Below are 23,568 nucleotides of genomic sequence, written 5' to 3' on the forward strand. Positions count from 1 at the left end.
GAAGAAAGGCACGGCTACTGGCTAAGTTGAAGAAAGGCGTGGTTACTAGTCCTACATCGATAATCAGGACGTAGGGAGAACAAATAGTCTTCTCTCTCTCTCAAAACGCATACGCACCATGCACCTTCTTGGTATCTAACCACGGAACTATACAGCTTCGAACTTTACATATCTTCAGCACTGCGCAGTAGCAAGAGAAAATGCAAATTTCGCAATAATTTCATTGTTCATTAACCTTTTAAAAACTTAAAATATCGTCAAATATCTTAAAAAAGTAAGTTACTAATTGAAAATCTTAAGATTCATAGGTATATAAGATATTTCTTAGCATGCCTTCGTGGTGTGGTGGTTTGCACTCTGGACGCGTATTCCAGAGGTCCACGGTTCGATTCCCGGCGAAGGCGGTTGCTCATTTTTCATCTTTCCTGCTTCCAAATTATCTAATGTCTCTACAGGTACACATTGCAACAAATTTAGCTTTCATTATTTCAATTTAAAACGTTTATTCTAAGACTCGTTTAACATTTTCTACATCGTAAAGAATTAAATATTTGATTATCTTTAAACATCGGAAATGATAACTCTTGGAAATGAATTTTCAATTACTTTTTTTCTTTTTACAGAATACTGAAAAGTAGTTATGATAATAAAGAATTAATGTACAAAATCCATGTTGCATGACAGAGCTGCTACCAGTAAGAATGAACCATCGTATTTTAAATCTTATTTAAATGTAAACATACGCGATATTAGCATATAAATTCCTTTTTTTAAAAAAAATCTGAATAAATGCGTGCGTGTAAATGTAGAAAACGGATTTCGCCCTTCCAGATAAATAATTTGAATATTTCTCTCATACATATTAAGCTTTGTATATCATAGCACACCTACTCTTTCAGACGAATTGGTGTATGATTCCACTTTTTGCGAAAAAACCGATTTTAAATTCATACGTCTCTTTTTATTATAAACATTCAGACTCGAGTAATCGAGCAGATTTGTAAAAGTCACTTAATAAATTGCATTTAAGGCTAATTTTGAATCGAAGCTAGAAATATATTACAAAATAACTGATTTGAATTTTAGGTCACGCATAAATTAAACATATATTTTATAATCTAAATAAACATTTCCATAGCCTAGAAGAAACCAGAAAGATGCTGAAAATCATATATCTTTAACATTATAATATAAACAATATGGTATCTTCCCAGCTTTGTCAGAGTCTCAGGGCAGAGTCTACCATAGGCAGAGTGAGTGAGATTCAAGGGCTTTAAAGTAAAGTTAATTTTACTAACCTCTGGAAAGTTTGCTGAGCACTGAAACTTTGTCCTCATTTCCGATCTTGACAAGTAAGGTAGCTGAAAGCGTTGCTCACGATTTTTCCTCTATGTGAGGTAAATAGGAACCATTTTCTCTTAGAAAGTACGCCATAGAAAAATCTCTATCCTTAGTGAATTAATCGCAGACTTTTAGGCTTTAAAGCTTTCACAGCAAAGTCGCTCAAAACGACGTGCATTCAGACACCGGCAGGTCGGCAGAATGCTTGCGCCCCTTTTCTACCTGGTGCTTTCCCGCATCAAGTTAGTGCATATCTCATTGGTTTCGGGAGTTGTTAAATGACATACCAGCTATCCTTTTGAGGAGTCTAAAAGTAACTCTCTTATTTGAATGCACCTTCCCTCTCCTTTATGTAACGTCAACTTTTAGCTATTGATACTCATAGTTGTAATCTTGTCCTACTGATGGTCGCACTTGCAGTCCTACACAGTGGGTGAAACAGCACAAATATCCTCAAGAAAGGAATAATCGCTTCAATTAAGCAAGTTAAGATAACTTATTTAATTACTTGGTATTAAGTAGGTTATTTAAAATAAACTATTTAATGCCAAGCAGAACGTTGTAGCATTCTACTTGGCATGGGGGAAGGAAATCCATTCCAACAAAAATTCGTTATATGCTGGCGTTTTAGATGTTTGAGAGGATTGTTTGGATATTTGAGATCTTGGCTCCTCCCGATAGGAAAGAGTTGAATAGATAAAATAGTCAAACCGTCGGGATAGATATCGCAATGCCAGCGAATGAGCAACGAAGAAGTGGCTCTCTATTGTAATTTAAGATAAAATCATAAAGAATAATAATAATAATTAATCAAATAACAAAGAAGTGGCTCTCTATTGTAATTTGTACCCGTTTTCCCAGCATACTATCTAGTTAATATGGCAAACACATAAGGTTTTCAAAGTGGTATGGAAGCGATATGGGTAATAAGATTTTCGAACTCCTCAAAAATTTTATTTCTGTTTAAAAAATATACAGACAGACAGCAGTACAGACATTGCAGAAATCAAATTGTCTACTCCAGTATTTTAAAAACAGAATGGAAATGTTCTTAGACTTTTTTTAAAATTCTTGCTCTTGTCACATTTTTTTTTTTTTTTTCAAATGGCGGGTCTAATCCGTTCACAAATGTTGGCTACTACTAAGGCCAAAAGCGATAGTCACTTTATTATGAAGACACCTAACAGGTAAGCCATCGTTACCTCATATGAAGGGGCTGGCAAATACATGCATGCCTTCTTTGGAATTCGAACCCGGACCCTTCGGTACGGCAGTTAGAGTCACTAAACACTTTCCCGTCTGGGCGGCTTTCAGTTTTTATTGTAATATAGAACCTACTGATTCAGGCCGACTATAATTATTGTTGTATCCAGGCCAGTGCTCCGTGAATTTCATTTACGCTAAAAAAGTCTTACAGAAAATAGGAGAGAGATTATAGAGGGAGAAAGTCTAGCACACACATGTTGTACTCTCATTCAAATGCCGCCAATTCAGATATTCACCTCATTTGAAAATGTTCAATAGTTTCTTCAATTATATTGGATAGCTTAAGTAATAAATAAACACATTATATTTCATTTGTATGCATAAGTAGGGATAACGTCTAAACGATAAGATGAAAAGAAACTGAACAATGCCATATATGATGAAAGGTGTCTGAATAAAGTGACAAAACATAAGCGAAGAATTTAGAGTTTAGAATAATACCAAACTCAGCTCTAGATAGGCTACTATTTTGAAATAATCATACAATCTTTAATACCTGGCTCTTGTTTGTTGAAATCCATGTAATATATTTCATCTAACCATATCATAATAATCAGATTTAAATGCAACTCTATGTAATATAATCACGTTATAATAAATGAAAGTTGACGGGAAATATTCTTTTAAGCTTAAATAATTAATAAATGCATGAATTTTGGAAGGGTGAATTTCTGGTATAACATCAAAAATAGGTTTAAAGCACCTTTCGCTTCATCCTTGGAACTGGTAAGAATATGCTGTATATAATATTTCTGTTACTATTATAAAAGTAGATTCTTATAATTTACCTTCGAATTTTCAATTCATAAATATTATTTTTGCTGCTAAAGAATTGAACTCATTTATTCTAAACCTTATTTGTTCAAAGCTCTTGCTTCAAAATGCGCGTCTGCTCCGTGGTTGGATGTCTACGTAATGAGTTCCTCGAGCGCCTCGGTTTGCATTAATTTTCCCTTTTATGCCTTTAAATTTCCTGTATATTCTTCCCCACAGAGGGAAAATGGTGTGCTCACTATAATAAGAAACATGCAACGGCCTCGTTATTTCAGAGAATATTTGCATACGATGGCGGAAAATTACTTCTCGTTTCTCCGTTATCTTTTGTAGGAGGCGCTGAATATTTCTTGAGTATATATTTTAGTTTTCGATTACATTTTCGCGCTTTGCTTTATTTCTTACGAGAATATTGACACCTAGAACACTTGATATGAAAATTAGCTAATTTTCTGAAAAAGCAGACATAGGAAAATTTAAAGTATGTAACTACTGAAGGTGTAAGCAGAAAGCGGATTATATGCTATACTTTAACGAAGTTGCTATATTCTGAACTAAATATAAAGCAATTAAATATCATGAAAAATGATTGAATTTGTTCTTTGGTAAGTTTGATAACTTTACTTTTAAGTATATGTTTGTAAAGATTTGCTTGCCTTCAGTCTTCGGCGAAAGCAGTTTGGCTTTAAACTTCATAAATGAAAGAATGAAATTAAAAGCTTCCTTGAAACTTAATACATATAATTTTATCATATGAATGTCAAAGCGAGTTTGATAATTCAAGGAAGTTTTTTAACTATTCCTTTAAATTTCATTTTTTAATTAAAAAGTACTTATATATCTGCAGGCAAAAACGGTATAAATTATTAGATTTTAAAAATTGTAGAATGCATATAGTTGCACAAATTTAATAAGGTTTTAAAATTTCTTTTAAATTTCTGAAAGCTGTTTTTGATAAGCAATACTAATATTTCCATGAAAAACTTTCTTTTCTAAAAATGTATTTGTTTAAGCATAATAATGAAATCAGTGCGGGTCATTCCAGAAAAAGCAAAATGCGGTGAGATTGCAATGACATATTCGGAAGGTCAGAAGAAATACAGGTAAACAGGTACAAGTGTATGGGGTACCAGAAACTTCACTACAAAATCGAACAGGTATTGCCCCCAATACACTAACTAACCACTAGAGTATGGAAAACTTGAACTGACTGTATGCTACTTCATACTGGAATTATACATTGGAGTTGCTACATTTAAACATAAGAGATTAATAACATAAAATTAGGAAAAGTTACATAAATAACACAATCAGTGCTGTTTGAATAGTGTTTCCGATGAATCACTTCGCTCAAAACGTACGCGATTTCAACATTCGTGATGATTTCAACATACGCGATTTCAGTATTCGTCTCTTCCGGGTTGGCGTATGAAGGGGCACGGTATATTTTCAGATATGATCCCTCTTGTTATAAACTATCAGATTTGAAACCCATCGTTTTGATCTAATTGAAGTTTGTGAATCTAGTAGTGTGCAAGACCACTATGCAGTGAGGTCTCAGATGAATTAGTTGTGACCATTTAATAAACCTTTGACAATATTCTGATAAAGCGAGCTGTTTAAGCGAAACAGCGACATATAATATCATATTACACCTCATGTAATGAAAAGTTGTCCTCATTTTACTTTTTTTGAAGAGAAATTGCGTAAAATTTGATGTTATACGTATTTTCCGCTAAAAGTTATATTCCAAATTCTTTGGTGAAATAAATATTGAATTATTGTAATGTTAAGATGCACTACTGACTAGAAACAAAGGCTATGGTGGTGGCGAAATCATATAATTATAGCAAGTCGCAAAGGAGCCGGATTATCTTGCTATGTTGTTCGTTTTCATTAAGCTTCTGCCTGGGTGATAATGTCATATAGGCCATACAATTTCAAAACAAAGAGAAATATAGTACGTAGAATTTATTTCACACCTACTCTCGTTTTTCAGTGCTTTGTTTCTGTCAGTATGAAAATGCCTATACAAATAAACACTATGCTCTTATTGGATTTATGTGGAGAAAGAGTTTTGATAACTGAAATGCCAGTTTGTCACTTAAAAGGATGGATGAATTAAATGTGAATCTATTTCATTAATGTGCCTCAGTCCTATTTATTTTCAGAAATTTGTAAATTTATTGCAATTGAGAATATAACGTAATTCGCTATAATTAATTCTCACAGGAATTAGCAATTATTAAACCTATTATATTGTCATGATTTATTCCAGATTTGTACTATAAATGTTTCACAAAGAGTATGAGACCAATGTAATTTAATTATAAAATATATTTGGCTAATAATTCCTTTCCGAACAAAATTTTTTTAGCCTTTTTATTCATTCATATATATATTTGTTTATTTGTTGGTACGAATTTGAAACTTAATCTTGAAAGTTTTAATGAGTTTTGATTCCCTTTGAAATCGAAGCAACTTTAAAAAATTAGAATAGTAATTAAATATTTAATTTATAGCTACGCATTCGCATAAAGTTTTTATATGCCTGATTAAAAATTATTATTTGGAAGTTATAAAACTATTTTCTTTTGTGTTGCAAAATTTCATTACAACACATTTGTTTGTTCCCCTTTCCCTTGCCCTCTCTAGGAAAACAATTGCAGATAACGGAAAATGATAAACAAAATAATCATTTAAGTGTTTTTAGTGCTCTTAGCTCCTTTTTATGAAGGTTACAGAAAAACTGGAGTCACATATTTACTCCTCTTTTAATGTACTGCTTTGCTCAGAATATTCTTTTAGAAATCTGTTTATCCCATTTCGATATTTATTACTATTTCACATGGCTTACTGTCAATTTATAACACGGAGATCGTTTTTCGATCATCTGCTTTTCTTTTTTGAAGAATGAGGTTAGATGTTGTCCATAAACTTTCTGAAATATTTAAAATAATAGTTTTTAATACACTTTTTAAGAACTTTTCATATATACTTCGTAGAAGGATCCACTTGGTACTCGACCACGTTCATCAGTAACCGAGAGATTAAGACAAATGACGGCTGGTAATTCGCCCAGCGTGCTAGCAGTTCAGCGAACGGGGTGGCTGCATGGTTGGATTTTGTGGTTTTTCCTAAGCGTAACATGAATACAAGGCAGTTTCTTTCAGAAAGTCCTCCAAGAAGGCATCTCTCCCCTTAAGCAAATAGCTACTTGAGATTTCCCATATTCCAGTAACTTAATCCAATCTTGAATTAAGCTATAGTTTATGACATTCGCTACAAATAGCCGAATGATTAAGACATCCAAATCCTACTAATTCGATTCAATTTTGAATTCTGCACAATTGGTTGCTTGGGAAGATTCTCCCACTCGTAACATGATTGCGAAGGAGTTTCCCTTTGAAAGTCCTCCTCAAAGTCATCCTTTTAAAGAAGATAACCTTCGTGCGATTTCCTGTAATCAGGTAACCGATCTTTTACCAATCGAATTTTTACACTTTGTTTAAATTTCGAAGGAAATGAAAATAATAATAATAATAATAAGCAGAAACTTTGGCTAACTACAGAATTAAGCTTATGCCTATAAAAACATACATTAAGTTTAGATTTCGTAATAGAAAGTGGACAAAAGAGATTCTTTGGCATAACGAATGTGCTGCCAAAGAAGTCATTTGAATAAACTAAAATTTAATGATGATTCTGTTAACTTCAAAGTACGACTTAGTAATCACACTATATTAAGTGGAATAAATAAAATAATTTAATAAACTGCCAAATAATTAGGATACTTTGAAGCGGAAGACATGAAAAATGAACAATGCCCTCGCCAGGACTCGAATCTGGACATCTCGAATACGCGTCGAGTGTGTTACCGTTACACCATGAAGGCATGCTCCAGTATGCCAAGGAGACAGGAAATGCCTTGTAGACTCTCCCTTTTAAAGGGCGACTGGGGATTAGGAGACCTAATCGCCAAATCCTGGTCCTGGTGGTGAGGAATTATTGTCCACCTTTTAGTTCGTATGTCACAGTAGAATCATTGGGATACTTAGAAGAAGGAGACGTGAAAAATGAAGAATGCCCTCACCAGGTCTCAAACTTAAACCTTTTGAAAACGTTCCGAGTACTTACCGTTACACTACAAACGCATGTTGGAAGGAAGCAGAAAATACTTTTCAAAATAAAAATGAGGATTTTGAAAATTATGAGAAATTTAAACAAGTAGCTGAAGAAATTATGATGAGAATTAATCAGTATAGAGAAGCGATAGGGATTTCCATTTGATTAGATAATTTGATGTAACATGGCTGGCTAGCTGTTCTTTGTTATTATTTAACGGGTTGGCTCCTGTTATGGCTTGACGGCTGAACTTGTTTCGTCCAGGGGGTTGGGGGTTTCACCCCTTGCAAAAACAACAACAACCTTGTAAAATAACTTATAGATCATTCTCATCTTAGCAACTTTTTAATTAATTTCTTACAATTTAAACAGTTATCTTAAAATATCTTAACGGAATAAATGGTTTGGCAGATATGTCTTATGTTTCTTGCCAGGTTAACTTATAAAGTAATTCTCCCGCTTTCTTAGCAGCCCTTCGTAGTGTATTTGTCAACACGCTGGGCGCGTATTCCAGAGGTCCGTGGTTCGATTCCCGGCAAGGGCGTTGCTGATTTTTCAAGTATCCTGCTTCCAAAAAATACCTAATGTCTCTACAAACTTCTATATGTTTACAATTCTTAAGTCAGATTTTTATGACTATATTTATAATAGTTTTATCAGAAACGAATTACGCACATTATTTTCATTTGGCAAATATGATTGTTTCTGAATAATTAAGTTATACATAATTAAAGATGTAACAAAAGGGAAGCGCTGTCGATTGAAGCAATTTAACATTTTGTAATTGTAACACTGGCTAGATTTGCTACTAAAACTTCACCTAATTATTTGGTTAGTCAGCTACAGGAATACCTTTATGCTTTATCTGCCAGAAAGGATGCGTTTTTTGTGGAAGACGCATAATTGGTAAATGACTCTTACATATGTTACGCACGCAGAAAACAATGAAAAACCTCACAGAGGCAGCCCTTTCTTCTGAATGAGTGAATAAGGATACTAATTATCAGTAATACATTTCGGATTCATTTTCGGTGATTAACACGTTGACTGCCGCGCGCATTTTACGTGTTCAATTATTCAAGTTAATTTTTTATTATGCGATGTATGTTATGCTGAAATATTATATACAGAAGATAAGGTGAGTTATATAATCGTGTTTAATACATTTTTCGCAGTGAGGAGATTACCAGTGACCCTCGAGGAGCTGCAGACCATTTTTACGATTTATTATACTTCAACCTATTATAGTAGTAATGATATTATCCAAAAATTTAACAGTATCGATATTTACTCTAATTATGCATTTTTACTATTATAGTAGCAATAGTATTATCTAAACATTTAACACAGTATTATCTAAAAATTTAATTTATAGTAGCAATGGTATTATCTAAAAATTTAAGGTATCGATATTTACTCTTAATTATGCATTTTTACTATTTGTCGCATCGCCGGTCACCGGTAGCTCCAACTGCGCTGTAGGCAAGTCGAGTGCCAGTCAACGGTGACCCTCCACGACAGTCAACGTATTAAACGGAACTCCTGTAGGGAATTCGATAGTTTTCATGCATAACAGGTCAAATCGAGACAGTTAAGTTAAATAAATTTTCAACGAGGTCCTTCTAAGTCAAATAGGCCGCGAGTGGATTACCATAAAAAATAATCGAATCTTATTCAATTGTTACCAAAACTGAGGAAGGAAATTTCATTTGTCATGTTTCCAGTTTTCAATATTTGAAAAATGTATATTTTTCTTGCTTTCATCATAAGTAATTTATTTAACTATATATTCATTTAACAATAACCAAAAGCATCACTAACGATCCTATTAAAGCTAAATTTTATCAATGGTAATAGGGGGATATAAAATTCTCTATACAATGCGAGATAACTCAGTTTAGTATATTTAATTGAATTCCTTTCCGAAATCTATTTGTTTTTGATCCTGACAGCTACCAAAATGTACTGCAGAAACATTTATGTTGCCCCTCTGAAACGAGTAACACAAGACTTATTCACTCATTAAATAGACTCCAACATTTGAAACTTCTGCTACCGCTCGCAGAAACGGACGCACTTCCTTCTAACAAAGAACTAATCGCTTTCCATACAGCACAACACCCATGCCATTATTTCACGGGTCATGCGCACATTTTCCCATTAAAAGACATTCTTTTACAAAGAAGGACGCTATTTCTCGACACCCGCAGCTGCAAAATAGCGAGCTGGAGCTTAAATAGTTTGTCGTCAAGTTCTATAATAGTTAGCTCTTGTGGAAGAGGATAATCCCCCACTTCTTAAGCTTGTTGAGGAACAATATCCCTCTCAATGTGTTTTCGTAGTCTTCAGGTGACTGGGAGATCAGCCATTGTTCGAAGAATCTTAAGAGTAGATAAATTTCAATCCGGCTATGCATTGCTCCTTGTTTCTGGTCACGAACTGGTTGATCTGATGAGCTAGGGATTCATTTTCTTTCTCGTATTTTTTTGCGGGAGGTATTTCGTATTCCCTTCAAGAAGGATTTCATTGTTTTTAATCTTCTTCACAGTTGATTGCATGTGAAAGTAGTTCGAAGAAATAACAGAAGTTCATGAAAATAAAAGAATTGCTCTGCTTCCCCTCTACGACGGATTAGGGTGAAAAGTTAAGTGCAGTTTGTGTGTGGGGAGGAGTGGGTAGAACTGCGTTGAGAATAGGGATTTCAGAAATAAAAGAAGTGGTTAATCACAATAATGCAAAGAAATGTTATATCCCTCCACTGCATATAAATAAGATGTACGTAATAACTGTGTTTAATTATAACATATGTATGTTTTACATATATCATATGTGTAAAATTTATATAATATATTAATCTTTTCTTAAAACAACCTATATGTATGCAACCTACATATTTAAATATTCATGTTTAATATAGGTATAATTTTATAAGAATTTCGGTAATTTATTTGAATTAGTAAATTAAAGTTCAAGTGATTTGAAGTAATTTTGAAAGCATATAGCATAAGAATTTACAACAAAATCTACAAAAATTACATAATTATTGAATTATGTTTCAATAAACTCAAATTATTTAATATCGATCGAATACTTATAGATTGCACACAATATAAATATATATTTAATATTTTCTCATATGCTACAATGGTTTGTGAATATTTCTGTTATATACAGTAAAAGTTTCTAGTAAACCACAGTAGGTTCCAAAACGGAACCTGAGTGTGATAATTCCTGAGAGTGCTACTCGAAAAGGAACACAGGTTGGGGATTTCTTACATAAATTAAAGTTTACCCTAGTAATTAAAAATAACTTATCCTAAACAGGTGACTAAGTGTCTTTCATTTAAGTATAACTTAAATACGTGAAAGACGTTTACACAGTTTTAATAACAGATGCATTAATAACAGTGGAAATTTCATTCACTCTCTCTCGTGTATCTGAATTAAACATATAATCTGTAAACAATTAGAAACACCTTTCTCCCATATCATTTAAGTTTTGAAAATAAATATCTGCATTGAATGTACAAGAGAAAACACTCCTGTAGTTATACTCCTGTATTCAATATTTATTTTTAAGGTATACTCCTGTGTTTAAAATGTGTGTAGGAAAGTACATGAATAGTGCATGAAACTTAAAATATTTTACTTTAACTGTCAAACAGCTTCAGCTTACTGCCTTTAAGAGAAATATATGAAGTGGTATAATCCATAGCGGCATAGTTCATATTGCAGTGTAAAAGAAGTTAAATCATCTTTCGACCATTCGGTCACATGTCGCATTTTGAGCAAAGATGTTTTGATATTTGAGAACATATACATATATCTATCATGCTCTATGCTCCTTTTTTGACATATTTCTCATTCTCTAATCCATTTGTTCCATTCAATCAAGATCAACGGGAGAAAGTTTTCAGATAACTTAAGCATTCTGAAATGACGCGACTGCTGGTTTGTGACAAATACCAAAAGACACATTTGTAGAGTTTATGTTAATTTTATGATTTGGATCTCTCCTATCACTTCCTAATTTTCGTTAGCTTACACCAGGTTGCAAATGATTTAAAAGTATTTAAGGCTAACTTCTTGAATGTTTTAGATATAGTGCTATTGGTAACACTTGATATGACGGCAACATGACACTAGCAGGAATGCTTTTCTCTCTCCCCGTTCTGCAGCAATAGTTACCCAGCATTAGCCGTTTCGCTAACCGACGTTAAATCACAACATTTTAAGCCATTTGCATTGTAATTTTCTGCAACGAACTTGCTTAAAATTTAATTTTCAACTTTATTTTAACTGATATCCCGCAAGTAGTAGAGAGTTAACTGTAAGCACAAGTTATGCATTTTGCTCCAAATTAAATAAAAATACTTGTTTATTTAAACCTTCAGAATACTATTTTAATTTCACAAATCGCTTGTCGATTTTGCCGCTCCAAGGAAATCTTTGAAGTTAAAAAATCGTTAGCGGAATTTCTACAATATTTTAAAGCATTTCGTTACGCCACCGCTTAGTAAATAATCATAAATTCCTATAGCTAATATTTCCACTGCAACAATATTTCAATGCCATACACTGGCGAGTGAAAACTCATTGGTCTCTGGTTAACAATGCTTTTGACAATCGTCAGCAATCCTGGGTTTAATAATAACGTATCTTTTTCAATTTCATTTCATTTTAACAATTTATTTAAATTTTCTGCTCTACTTCCAGTGATATTGTATATTGACCGCCAGTAACTATGGGTCATAGGTGAACAGAGCTTTGGTTTTAAAATTCAAATTAAAAGTCGCAGGTTACCAACATCTTTGGTGAGCATCAGCGACCTTTGATTTAATTTTATTTTTAAAATTTATTTAGTCTGCTTCTTCACTTTGCTGACTTATGGAATTATCTCCAGTGACCATCACCTTGTACGTCACTGTAGACCAACAACGTTGCCAAGTACTGTTATGTTTATTTTATTTTAAAAATATGTCTAAATTTGCTGCACTGCCCAACATCATTTGGCCTCAAGCGACTCTCACCTTGTAGTTTACGAGTGAACTTGAGGTTACCTGTAGGTTTCGGGTGAGGCATTGGTTATCAAAACGTTTAACGGACATCCGTGGGTTCCGGTTTAATTTAAATTTAAATACATATTTAAATTTGCCCCTTCCCCGACACCAGTAACCCATTGGTTGACTTCAGGGGCTACAGACCATATGTCACTGGTCTCCAACTGTCTTGGCAGGCACCAATGTACTTCAGGTTAATTTAAATTTAATTATGCATTTAACTTACTGCCCTGCCTCTAAATAACTTTCTAATTGTAAGTTCAAGAGTGACCATAATCTTGAAATTCAAAGGAGCGATCGATCCAGTTTCAATTTAAATATCTCTCTAAACATTTTGTTCTGCCTCACATCGGTATTTTCGGTATTGAAACAACTAATCTTCAATCTTACGTGAACATAAATCTTGATGGTGTGCTTAAATTTATTTTCAGTGTCTTGTAGAATCATTAGATTATTTTGAAGCAACACAGGTGAAAATCAGCAATGTCCTCGGCGGAATTCGAACCTGGACCCTCGAATCCGCGCCGAATATGCTACCGTTACATAGCGAAGGTATGCTGGAAGGAGGGAGAAAATACCTTATATACCCCTCCTTTTAAAGGGCGATTAGTGATTAGGGGACCCATTAGCTAAATGGTGACAAATTATTGTTCACCACATTTTAGTTCGGGCGCCACTGTAGAATCATTAGGTTTTCTTTGAAGTAGGCAATGCAAAAGATATGCAATGCCTCGCCGGAACTCGAACCTGGACCTCTCGAATACACGCCGAGTGTGCTATCGTTACACCCCGAAGGCATGCTGGAAGGAGGGAGATAATGCCTTATAGTCTATCTAAATTGATTGTAGTAACCTACAATGGGAATTTACAAAGTGATTCCAAATGACCCTCAACCTGTCATCGGTTAAAAAAAAAAACTGAAAGTATAGAGTACTTCGATTCGATCTTAATTTTAAACTATCAAATATACTTAAATTTTCCGTATTGTCCTTTTTTACTGTCCTATTCTGTGACTCCTCTGACTGGCTCCAAGTGACTCTCAAACTGTAGATTATCAGTGACAATTAACATGATGAATGGTATTTAAAGGTTTGGTTAACTTTAATTTAATTTTAGTTGTAAAATTTAATCAAATTTACTGTCACCATAACAACTTAGTGATCTATGGATTGACTGAAAATGAGCATCAACCAGTAGGTTAAAAAAGGATCAACAAACTTTGCAGGCACGTCTATGCTTCATTTAAATACACTGGAGACTGACACTAAATTAAATCCACTGCCTCACTATGGGTTCACCAACAGTGACTGTCAGCATGTTTCGGTTGAAATGTGTTTCAACCGAACATGTCTAAATGATGTTTACATTTAGTTGCACAGCCCCATAACGGTAACCCGAATATTAACCGTAAAAGATTAGCGTCTGCAAATAAACAGCGCTGTTGACTATCACTTTAATTTTGTTTCAATATTCTACTTAAATGGCATAATTTTAAATATATAATATATATATTTTCCAATATATCCAAATGATAATTTTTACTGACAGTTTAGCATTATTCTAATGAATAAAAGATATTTCTAATGATATGCATAATCGTTTGGGTTTCAATCTTCTTAGTTCTTCCTCTGATTTTCTTCCTAAATTTTCTTAAAGTTTGGTAAATAGTATCACAGATAATTAATTTTTAAATCAACAGTTTTTAGTTCCCGACTTAAAACATGTGATCTTAAGGGAAATTAACAAGCCAGATCTTGTTTGCGATTTAGATTTTGAATTAGTATTGTTAAAAGTATTTTGGTTCTTGTCTTCTGAAAAGGCCTTGGCGAGAGTAAACGGCGTTGACGCTATTCCGGCATAAGAAAGTGTGCCAACGATTTGAGTGTGATTTGTTGCCAAACGATGTACGCATATATGAAAACGGAGCTGACTACGGTAGATGACACATTCATAAAACATTTAATATATATATATATACATATATATATAAAATAATATGCATAAATATAACGGAAAAATCATTTTTTTACAAACTCTTCAAACTCTTTCTTATAGCCACACTTTAATAATTGCTGCTAATAACGCCTTAAACATATTATTAAGGCCGACTAGGTGACTAAATATTGCATCGTCAAATGGTTTCTTTTTCAACAATTAACTGTCAACAATTAACTTTCAACAATACACCAGCATTACGCCCATTTTCACAAATTCCTTCGCTTGGTAAAATACAGTTCTCTTGGGAAAAAAACTATAGCATCTTTGTCAGTTAATAGTAGGCTGAAAATATCAAAATTAATAAATATTTGCAATGTAAAAAGGCTATATTTAAAAAAGAAACTTTTCTTTAGCCGAAGAAGCGTGAACTACGAGCACACAAGAAAAACTGTTAAAGTGGCAGTCGAAGAAATGCGCATGAGGAGGTCGGTAGCCGCTTATTTCTGGCCAATGCAGAAACGCGTTAAAACAACATTCTCGCCAAGGCATAACAAGTAGAGAAGACAAGTACCGATATTTCAGTACCAATATTTTAATAGCAATTTCCCATTAATGTGAAGTCCGTTTACGATGTGAGCTCATTGTTAATACACCAGCAAGAAGATTCCGTAGCATGATTATCTACTTATATTTCATTATTTCAGCTGTAGATAATGTTTATTAGATTACCCTGGTTAGTCTAACAACTGCTTTCTCTTATCGGAGATTGTTTTGAATAACGTGATGTATATTGTTTCAAGCAAGCGGGTATACCGAAATAAGATATTACACACTCTTAGAGTTTAAGTTCAGCCTGAGACCGAGTACTTCTCAGTTTCAGAGTGAAACTGAACTCCACGAGGAGCCCGAAGTTAAATCAGCTTAGGTGCTTTACTTATTCGCAGTGTATCTGAAAAAGTCTGTTATTAACACAATATTTCCTTAAGCAGTTAGTAACGCCTTGGTACCAATTATTGAATGAATGTCTCATTTCCTCTCGGATGAGCACGAATTTTTTCTCGGATTTAGGAACATTTGATCACCCGAAGAATAAATCTTCCATTTCAAAATACTAACTCTTCAGGAAAACAAAAATGCTAACAGCTTCAACTCATCTGGTCGATAATGCTTCAAATGAATTGGAAACGAAGTGAGAAAGCAGCTTCATTTGATCGCGAAAGAATAATGTTTAGAACATTTCTTTTATTCTTGATATACCATGTCTTAATACCATTAGTAAACTTACACTGTATAGTCTGGCTTCATCATTAATTTTAAATACTTTTATTTACGTTTTTACATTTAATTTAATTTTAATTGTTATCATTTTGTTTTCTGTATTCTCTGTCTTTTCTGATGTGCTTCCATAGTACTGCGGTACTTTTGGTTTTAGAAAATAAGCCCTGTTTTTTGCACCCCTGAAACGAAGAAAAAAAGTATTTAACTCAATTGTTTAATATTCTGTTACTAACTATTTTTAGACTCTTATTTATGTCGTTATATTTAATCTCTCATACATTGAGATGCTATGATTGCTGCACTGTTTTTATCTTAATTTTTTGTCTCTTTATCATAGTCGTATTAAGTATGAGTGCATGCAAGTACGTGTTGTCTTTGTGCTAACTCTAGCTTAGATCTCAGTTTAGAATATAATGATCACTGTAATGTATGCTCGTCCTTTTCAGTTCACCAAATAAACTCTATATTGTAATCCACTGTGATTTAATTAATGCTACAGGTTATGGGTGTCAGTTTCCCAGGAGTCTTTCTAACTACCTATAATAGGTTACAGTCAGCACTTCGGGTTAAAATTGATGAAGTGTGACTACTTTCGCTTCTTCGCTGTTTCATAACGATTACACAATAAAGAAGCCTGTGGATCTAAACCGTGCGCCCATCGGAAAACTAGGACGATTTTCAAAATACAAAATTAGGACAATATAAATTAAGTATGCTAATATTTTATTGTTTCATTTATTCAACTGCTGAAAATAAGGAAAGCGACTACAGAATTATTTTCATAAATTATCACTTACAAACTCGTTTACTTAATTCATTGTAAAGTTTATCAATTGGATGAATATATCGATATCTCGATGATAGGTGTTAAGAGTTATTAGCATTGACAGTGTTATTTTGTTAGATCATACTTTCCCAGACTTCAGGCAATTGCTCTTTTAATATTTCGCGAAAATTTCTTTTTAAATTATAAGTTCTGTTATCATACTTATTTTTATAATAAATATATTATATTTGAAGATACTCCCTGTGTTGAATTGTATGTTAATCCACTAGTGATCCTAGAGGTTATGTCCCTTGTTTAACATCAGATCACCGTTGTTGTGTTCGTAGACGAGTGCTATTGCAACTAAAACTCTAACTAACTGGCCTCTAACTGACAGCGCTTGGCTTTCCCGTTGCCAAGAAGCAAATCAATCATTTAAAAAATTCCCTGTTTTTTTATTACGGATCGTTTTGAAGCTTTATAGGTATCTGCTTCTGTTTATTTAATTGGAGATCTTTTCTTGATTCCCCAAATGTGGAAAATTGTAGATTTGCTTTTATATAACAGATAGTTTTCATATCTTGAAATGAATATTGAAAATGCATTCAGATTATAAAATCTGTCCTTTATTCACACATTTGTTTTGTCAATACCAAACAGCAGACAATAGAAAAACCTTTGTTTAACACCACAGTCAGCTAACGAGCTAGCTTTTTGGCATTCAGTAGCTTGAAATTGTCTTAGATTTTTTTTACATCCAATATAAAATACTTACCCTGATAAAAATGCCCCATAGAAACCAGTAAAATTTTTTATGGGTTTCTATTGACTTTTACTGGTTTCTGTTGGTCTCTGTGGGTTTTTCTTACTGGTTTCAAAATGACCCATAGAAACCAGTAAAACTTTCTACTGGTACCTATAGAATTTTCGAGGGTCTCTACTGACTTTTACTGGTTTCTATTGATCTCCATGGGTTTTTCTTACTGGTATCAATTGACACCCATACAACCAACATCAATGGCAGAACTTTTCTACTGGTTTGTATTGGTTTATATTGACTTTTACTGGTTTTCTAACTGGTATCTGGTATCAATATAATAATAAATCTTCTGTTGGTTTATATGGGTATATGCTATTTTTCTATCTGACGTTAATAGACTTCTTGTAAACAATAAAATGAAAATAGGAGCTTTTTAAGACCATCAGAGTAACCTGGAAATGCAGGTGGTCGTTTTAGAGAGGTTTTTTTTTACTAAATATGCTTATCTATTCGATTTAATTTTTTTCGGAAACAATAACAGTAATCATATACACCACACACAACGAGGTCTCTCTAAGACGACCAGCTGCAAATAAAAATGCACCATCTTTGCAGGTTGTCGCCTTAGAGAGGTGGCGCTCAATACAAATATATACTCACGTTCTCAGAAATATGTTTATATTTTAGAGGTGGTCGTCTTAGGAAGATTGCATCTATGAAATGAATCTCTCTAAGGCAACCAGCCACACTTGCAGAATTTTCTTTGTGATTGGTCGCCTTACAGAGGGAATGTTCAATACCAAAATATACTTATGTTTTCAGAAATACTGGTTTCTTTCTGAGCCGGTCGTGTTAGGGAGGTGGTTTTTGCTACGAGTTGGTTCTCTGAATACACACACATAAGCACTTACATTTCTGATATTACAAATAAACGCCGGTATCAACCAACATCTCTTTAACGCGACGAAGTTCATTAACAATCGCAAAACTCTTCTCCGTGTTAACGCTGACGTGAGGAAAAAAATTCCCCCTCCTCCACTCTCAGAAGTTTCCCAAACAAGCAATATGGCACCGTTCTAGTTGTTGTTGTGCGATGGTGGTGTTATTTTCTTTGTGGATGTAGTAATGCAATATATAATTTACTATGATTTACTGTATTACAAATTTTACTATGTTTTACTGTTTAGAAATTAATAATAAATAATAAAATACCAGCACTGACTATAAATATGAAAGCAAATACCACTAAATCCATGCACGTGTAATCGTGTCTAATGTTTGAGAGAATTTGGCTGATAGCTGACTAGTTGTGAAATGGATTTTCCGTCTTTACTTTCATGCTGAAAAGCTGTGCTGAAAAGTGATACTTTCAGACTTGATAATTTGGTTCAGTGTGTTGAAATCAGATGCAGAAATATAGTTTTTGCATTCTACTGAAACTGTATTTTGGAAATTTTTTTTTATTACAGTTTAGAAATACTTTTTAAAGCTTGTTCATGTAGATTGTTTTATCATTTGAATATTATGTACTAATAAATTTGAGCATACCTTACTTAAAAAAGATCTTTCATGATTCAATTTTCAATTTTTCGACTAATGTGATATGGCCGAGCAAAAAGAATGTTTTTTATGTCTTAAAAAATTTACTAATTATATTTCTCGAGCAAAAAAGAAGTTTTATTAATGAAGTAAACATTTAAATATTTAATGTGTTTATTACTTATTGAATGGGGTAGACAAAACATAGCTTAAGGAATCTTTTTTCCACTACTAAAATTATGTGAAAAGTTAGATGATCATAGTAGCTTACTCTGTTTTTTTCTTTTTGGTCTAATTTTCTTTACAAGTATGAGACTAGAACCACATTTTTACATTAAATATTTTGTGGTATTTTGTTAAAACACATATAATCATTTTTATGCATACTTTAATTTTCATTATTATTAGTTTGATGAAGAAAATTGTAAATGTCTTTTTCATAAACTGCCACTTATCTAAGTGCAGAATCGCCCACTTATTTATTTGGCATTTGTTTAGCGCTTTTTACAAGAGTAAGAGAATTGGATTTTTGTCAAATTTCTTTTGACTTTTTAAGTGAAAATAGGTCGTTGTGTGCATGGATAAAGTCAAAGGAGTGCGCAATGCCATTTTTGTGCATTTCTGGGATTTTTTTTAAGTGAAAATTGGTCGATGTGTACATGGATACCGAGTATGTGCAATTCTTAAAAACGCGCCAAGCAGTGGGCGATTCTACACTTTCCCCATTTTTCTATAGGAATTTCGTTTCATTAAATTAGTTATTTAATAGATACTTATAATTATGTGTATATGAGTATATTTATACTTATTCACATAGATGGAATTTTTACAGTACGAAAGTTTATCTTTTTTACATCAAGAACTACATATAGTACAAATACCCATTATATTATAGATTTTATTTACTATGTAAAATCTATGGAAGATTATATAGCACTAAAAGTGAGATATGGAATAAAATATTATACGCTATGAAATATTTCCTTAAATTTCCGAACTGTGTGTTGAGAATTGGTAGTTTTTGAGACTTGTAAATTTTTTAAAGTTCGTTTTGTTACAATATATTTTATTGTATTTTGGGTATTATTAAATTTATTATATTTTATCTTCATGTTTCATTTATCTTCTGAGAGATACAGGTAACATTCAAAGTATTGTAATAAGGTGTCGACATAGTGTTTGTATATTATTATATCTTCACTACATTATATAAAAGGATTCATCCTTTCTTCCACACAAAACATCTATGTGCATGCGTGTCATAATAAGCTGCAGGGTGTTACTATCAGCTTTAAGGGGATGGCAAGTATGCTAAATTTGAACTCTATATTAAGTTTCTAATTCGCAAGTCCCTTATTCTTTTTGCTTGCTTGTTAATAGTATTTCTCTTCCTGAAAATTAGGCTCTCTTCTAGTTTTGTTTTTAAATTTGGTTTACTGCATTGTAAGGTAATTTAAAATTTAAGCAGATGCTAGAAAGTACCATTCCTTGACAATACATTTCTCATTAGGTATCAAACTGTTAAACAAGCTGATGTAAAAGAACTGAAATACAAATATATGCAATGAGATACAGTACTATATGTATATATTTATAATCAAATCAATAATATATACAAAGTCAAAGTAATGATTCGCAACCATCAAATGATATGTATATATATGTAATAGATTCTGTAGTCGAATACAAGCAGCTGAATCCGAATGAACAGCAAGATTTTTTTTGGCTTAGAGATATCGAAACTCTAATCCACAATGAATAAGAAATTTGGCGAGTCGAGGTAGATTTAATTCAACTTTTCTTTCAGCAAATATGTTGCAGCCACAAACAAGTTGGCACATTATTTATGCCTATTCCAAAAATTTACATTTTTGATAAATGTGTAGTAAGAAAGAAGGAGCAGACAGACTGCAATCCAGCTAGGCCAAAGCATAGAAAGCGAATGCGTTATATTAAGGGTAAAAGCTTAATTCAGACCGAGTTAATTTTTGTTCTCGAAGCATTTTTATTTGATAATTAATACTGCTGTAAAATTATTATTAACTGTTTGAGTTTTAGTTCCTTTTACTACATCAAATTATCTTATATGACATGAATTAATCTCAAAATGATGCTGTGCATAGAAATTACTATTTTTAGAATAGGGAAAGAAAATTAATTTTACGCTGCTAATTTAATATTTTGCATATTCTTTATATATGTACATATATCATTCGATAGTTGTGAATCATGACTTAGAACTTATCTTGATTATTATCTTTCTATTCATTTCGTTTTCAAAATTATATAATGGGAGTTTAAAATTTTCTAAAGAGAATTTATACAAATATTTTGTAATATGTTTATAGATATTGACTTGCATTGATAAGGACAGGGGCATGTAGGCTTCTCGATATTTTAAAAAATTTTATTTATTCGCATTGAATTTTATTTAAAATTACTCTACATGCTGTCTCTGTCATTTAGTTCTGTACATTTCATCAGTGCTAATTATGTACTTCTTCTGGTTTATGTTTTTATGGAAATTTGATCTACAGTTCTATTTTTGTGTATTGTTTTTATAGGGATTCTGTATATGGATACCTGTTCTATGTACGATTCTATGTATGGTTACTCCACTATAATATAATTCTATTGGCTTTGTTTATGGGTTTTTGTGTATTGTTTCGTGCAGCGATTTTTCCAAGAGGTACCTTTATTGGTCTGTGGATTTTTGTGTAGTGTGTTTTACAGGATTTGGCCTATGGGTGCTTGTATAGGTGTACGTGCTTTTGTCTACTGGTTTTTACGAGGCATAGACCTACGGAATAGCCATTTTTTTAATGGAGATTTGGCCAATGGATATGCATAAAGTTCTGATTTCTGGCTATGGGTTTTAACTGGGAATTCGTTTATAGTGTCTACAGTTCTACATGTTTCTACAGAGATTTGGCCTACTCGTATCCGTACGGGTTTCTGTTTACAGGTTTTTTACGGGTATTTGGTCTACGGGTACCCGTACAGCTGTACGGGTTTTTTTATGGGTTTTTACATGGATTTGGCTTACGATTACCCGCACAGCTGTAAGGGTTTCTTTCTATGAGTTTTTACGGGGATTAGGCCTACCGGCAATCGTACAGTTGTACGGGTTTCTGTCTGTGAGTTTTTACGGTGATTTGGCCTATGGGTACGCAGAGCTGTATGGGTACCCGTAGGCCAATTCCCCATAAAATGGTTTTATGGGTTTCTACGGAGCATTTTTAGCAGGGTAACGGATAAAGAAAGGCAAAGTATACTGGTTTTGATTATTTCTTTTTACCTCAAAGAAAGGTTGAAGGCTAAAGGGTTTTTGAATTAGATTTCACATCATGCGCTCCGCTTAATTTCCACCCTTTTTGAATTTTTTAAAAATTAACTACTGCGAGTTTAAAACACTGTTTTATGGAAATTTAAAGAAGCACAAAAATAAAAAATAGGCAGACTTAAATCATATATTCGCTATGTTGTGATAAGGAACTTTTAAGTGGAGGGGGTAGTAGCTAAAATGCAATGAAAATTACGAATAAAATGACAGTCTACCTCAAAATAAAGTCAGCTGATTTCATATTTGTTAACACACGTTCGCTTTGATGACAATTCTTCTCTTGTGCGCCGGAATTTTTGTATACTGCTCCAAAACCATTTCTCTGTGACGGAACCACATATTAAAACTATGCGATTTATTTTTCACAGTAATATCAAGCGTTTTCTTTTGAAAATCTCAAAAAAGTGTCTATTAACAAAATGTCCTTAAAAACACTTTTAAGACAAAACGGTTCTTACGTTCAACCAAAATTTTAATGCTGTCTATGTAGTTTCGTCTATTTTGTGACTCATCATGGCCTCTAAATGACTAAAGCTGCGCAGCTACCGCAAACAAGTGAGTCAAAATTTGGGTTTTCTGATTAACAAAGTACTTACTCTTTCTTTTCCCGCCACGATATCTAAGACAGGAGAGCATAAACAACATTGCTCGTGTGAAAATTTTTCACATTTGATGTCCAGGCAACAGCATACGAAGTCTTCTTGGTTGGAAAGAGACGAAGTCCTCGAGGAAAAAGGTCCTGCGAAGTAACCAGCATGTGTAAAATTACTTCGTCACTCATGTGAACTTAGTTATTTCATCTTTACCACAAGCACGTGTTCTGTCACAATCAAACGGTTGCAAAAGTCCAAAATAAAGATATTTTTAAAACTCAATAACTACTAACCGGCTAATTTTCTTGAAATGAAAATATTTAAAAGGAGGAGAAGGAAGGCATTCGCCTTCCCAGCACCTTTTTCATAGTTACGGTGCTTTGAGATGGTTTAGTTTAGTTTAGTTTAGTGACGGAGAACGCGAGCACCACCGCTCCACCATGGCGGTTATTTGGTATAGCACCAAGTCCCCGGTGTTTTCTTTGGCTGTTGTAAATATTTCGTCAGCTGGTGGTAACACTTTTCAGAACGCGCGATTCTTTTAGGATGAGAGACGGACGGCATATCAGCGCGCAACTTGTTTTGTTTTGAATCTGACAATGAAATCAGTGATTCAGCCCACAGCTGCAGTTTAAAAGTAATTAATAAGCAATTTATTACATGATAGAGTGAATAATAATTCTTTTCTCTCGGTTTTAAATTCAATGGCATGCATCGCATGCACTAAGGCGAAGCCGCTGATGAAATGAAATACGTACCTGGGCCTCCACTTTCAGGGAGTTTCT

The 23,568-nt window shown here is 33.3% G+C and overlaps 1 long non-coding RNA gene across 1 annotated transcript in view; it reads right to left on the reverse strand.

Annotated features, from left to right (window-relative positions):
• The window catches only part of LOC146998436 (uncharacterized), a 130,912-nt gene extending 107,739 nt beyond the window's left edge, over window positions 1-23,173 (reverse strand). Inside the window, exon 1 of the long non-coding RNA XR_015039424.1 lies at window positions 22,787-23,173. This is a non-coding gene — a long non-coding RNA (uncharacterized LOC146998436). The remainder of the gene's footprint in view (window positions 1-22,786) is intronic.
• Window positions 23,174-23,568: the final 395 nt, after the last annotated feature.

Source organism: Stegodyphus dumicola, chromosome 2, assembly GCF_044657685.1.
Source record: "Stegodyphus dumicola isolate Sdum_Otavi_A_Nest chromosome 2, ASM4465768v1".
Taxonomy (NCBI): domain Eukaryota; kingdom Metazoa; phylum Arthropoda; class Arachnida; order Araneae; family Eresidae; genus Stegodyphus; species Stegodyphus dumicola.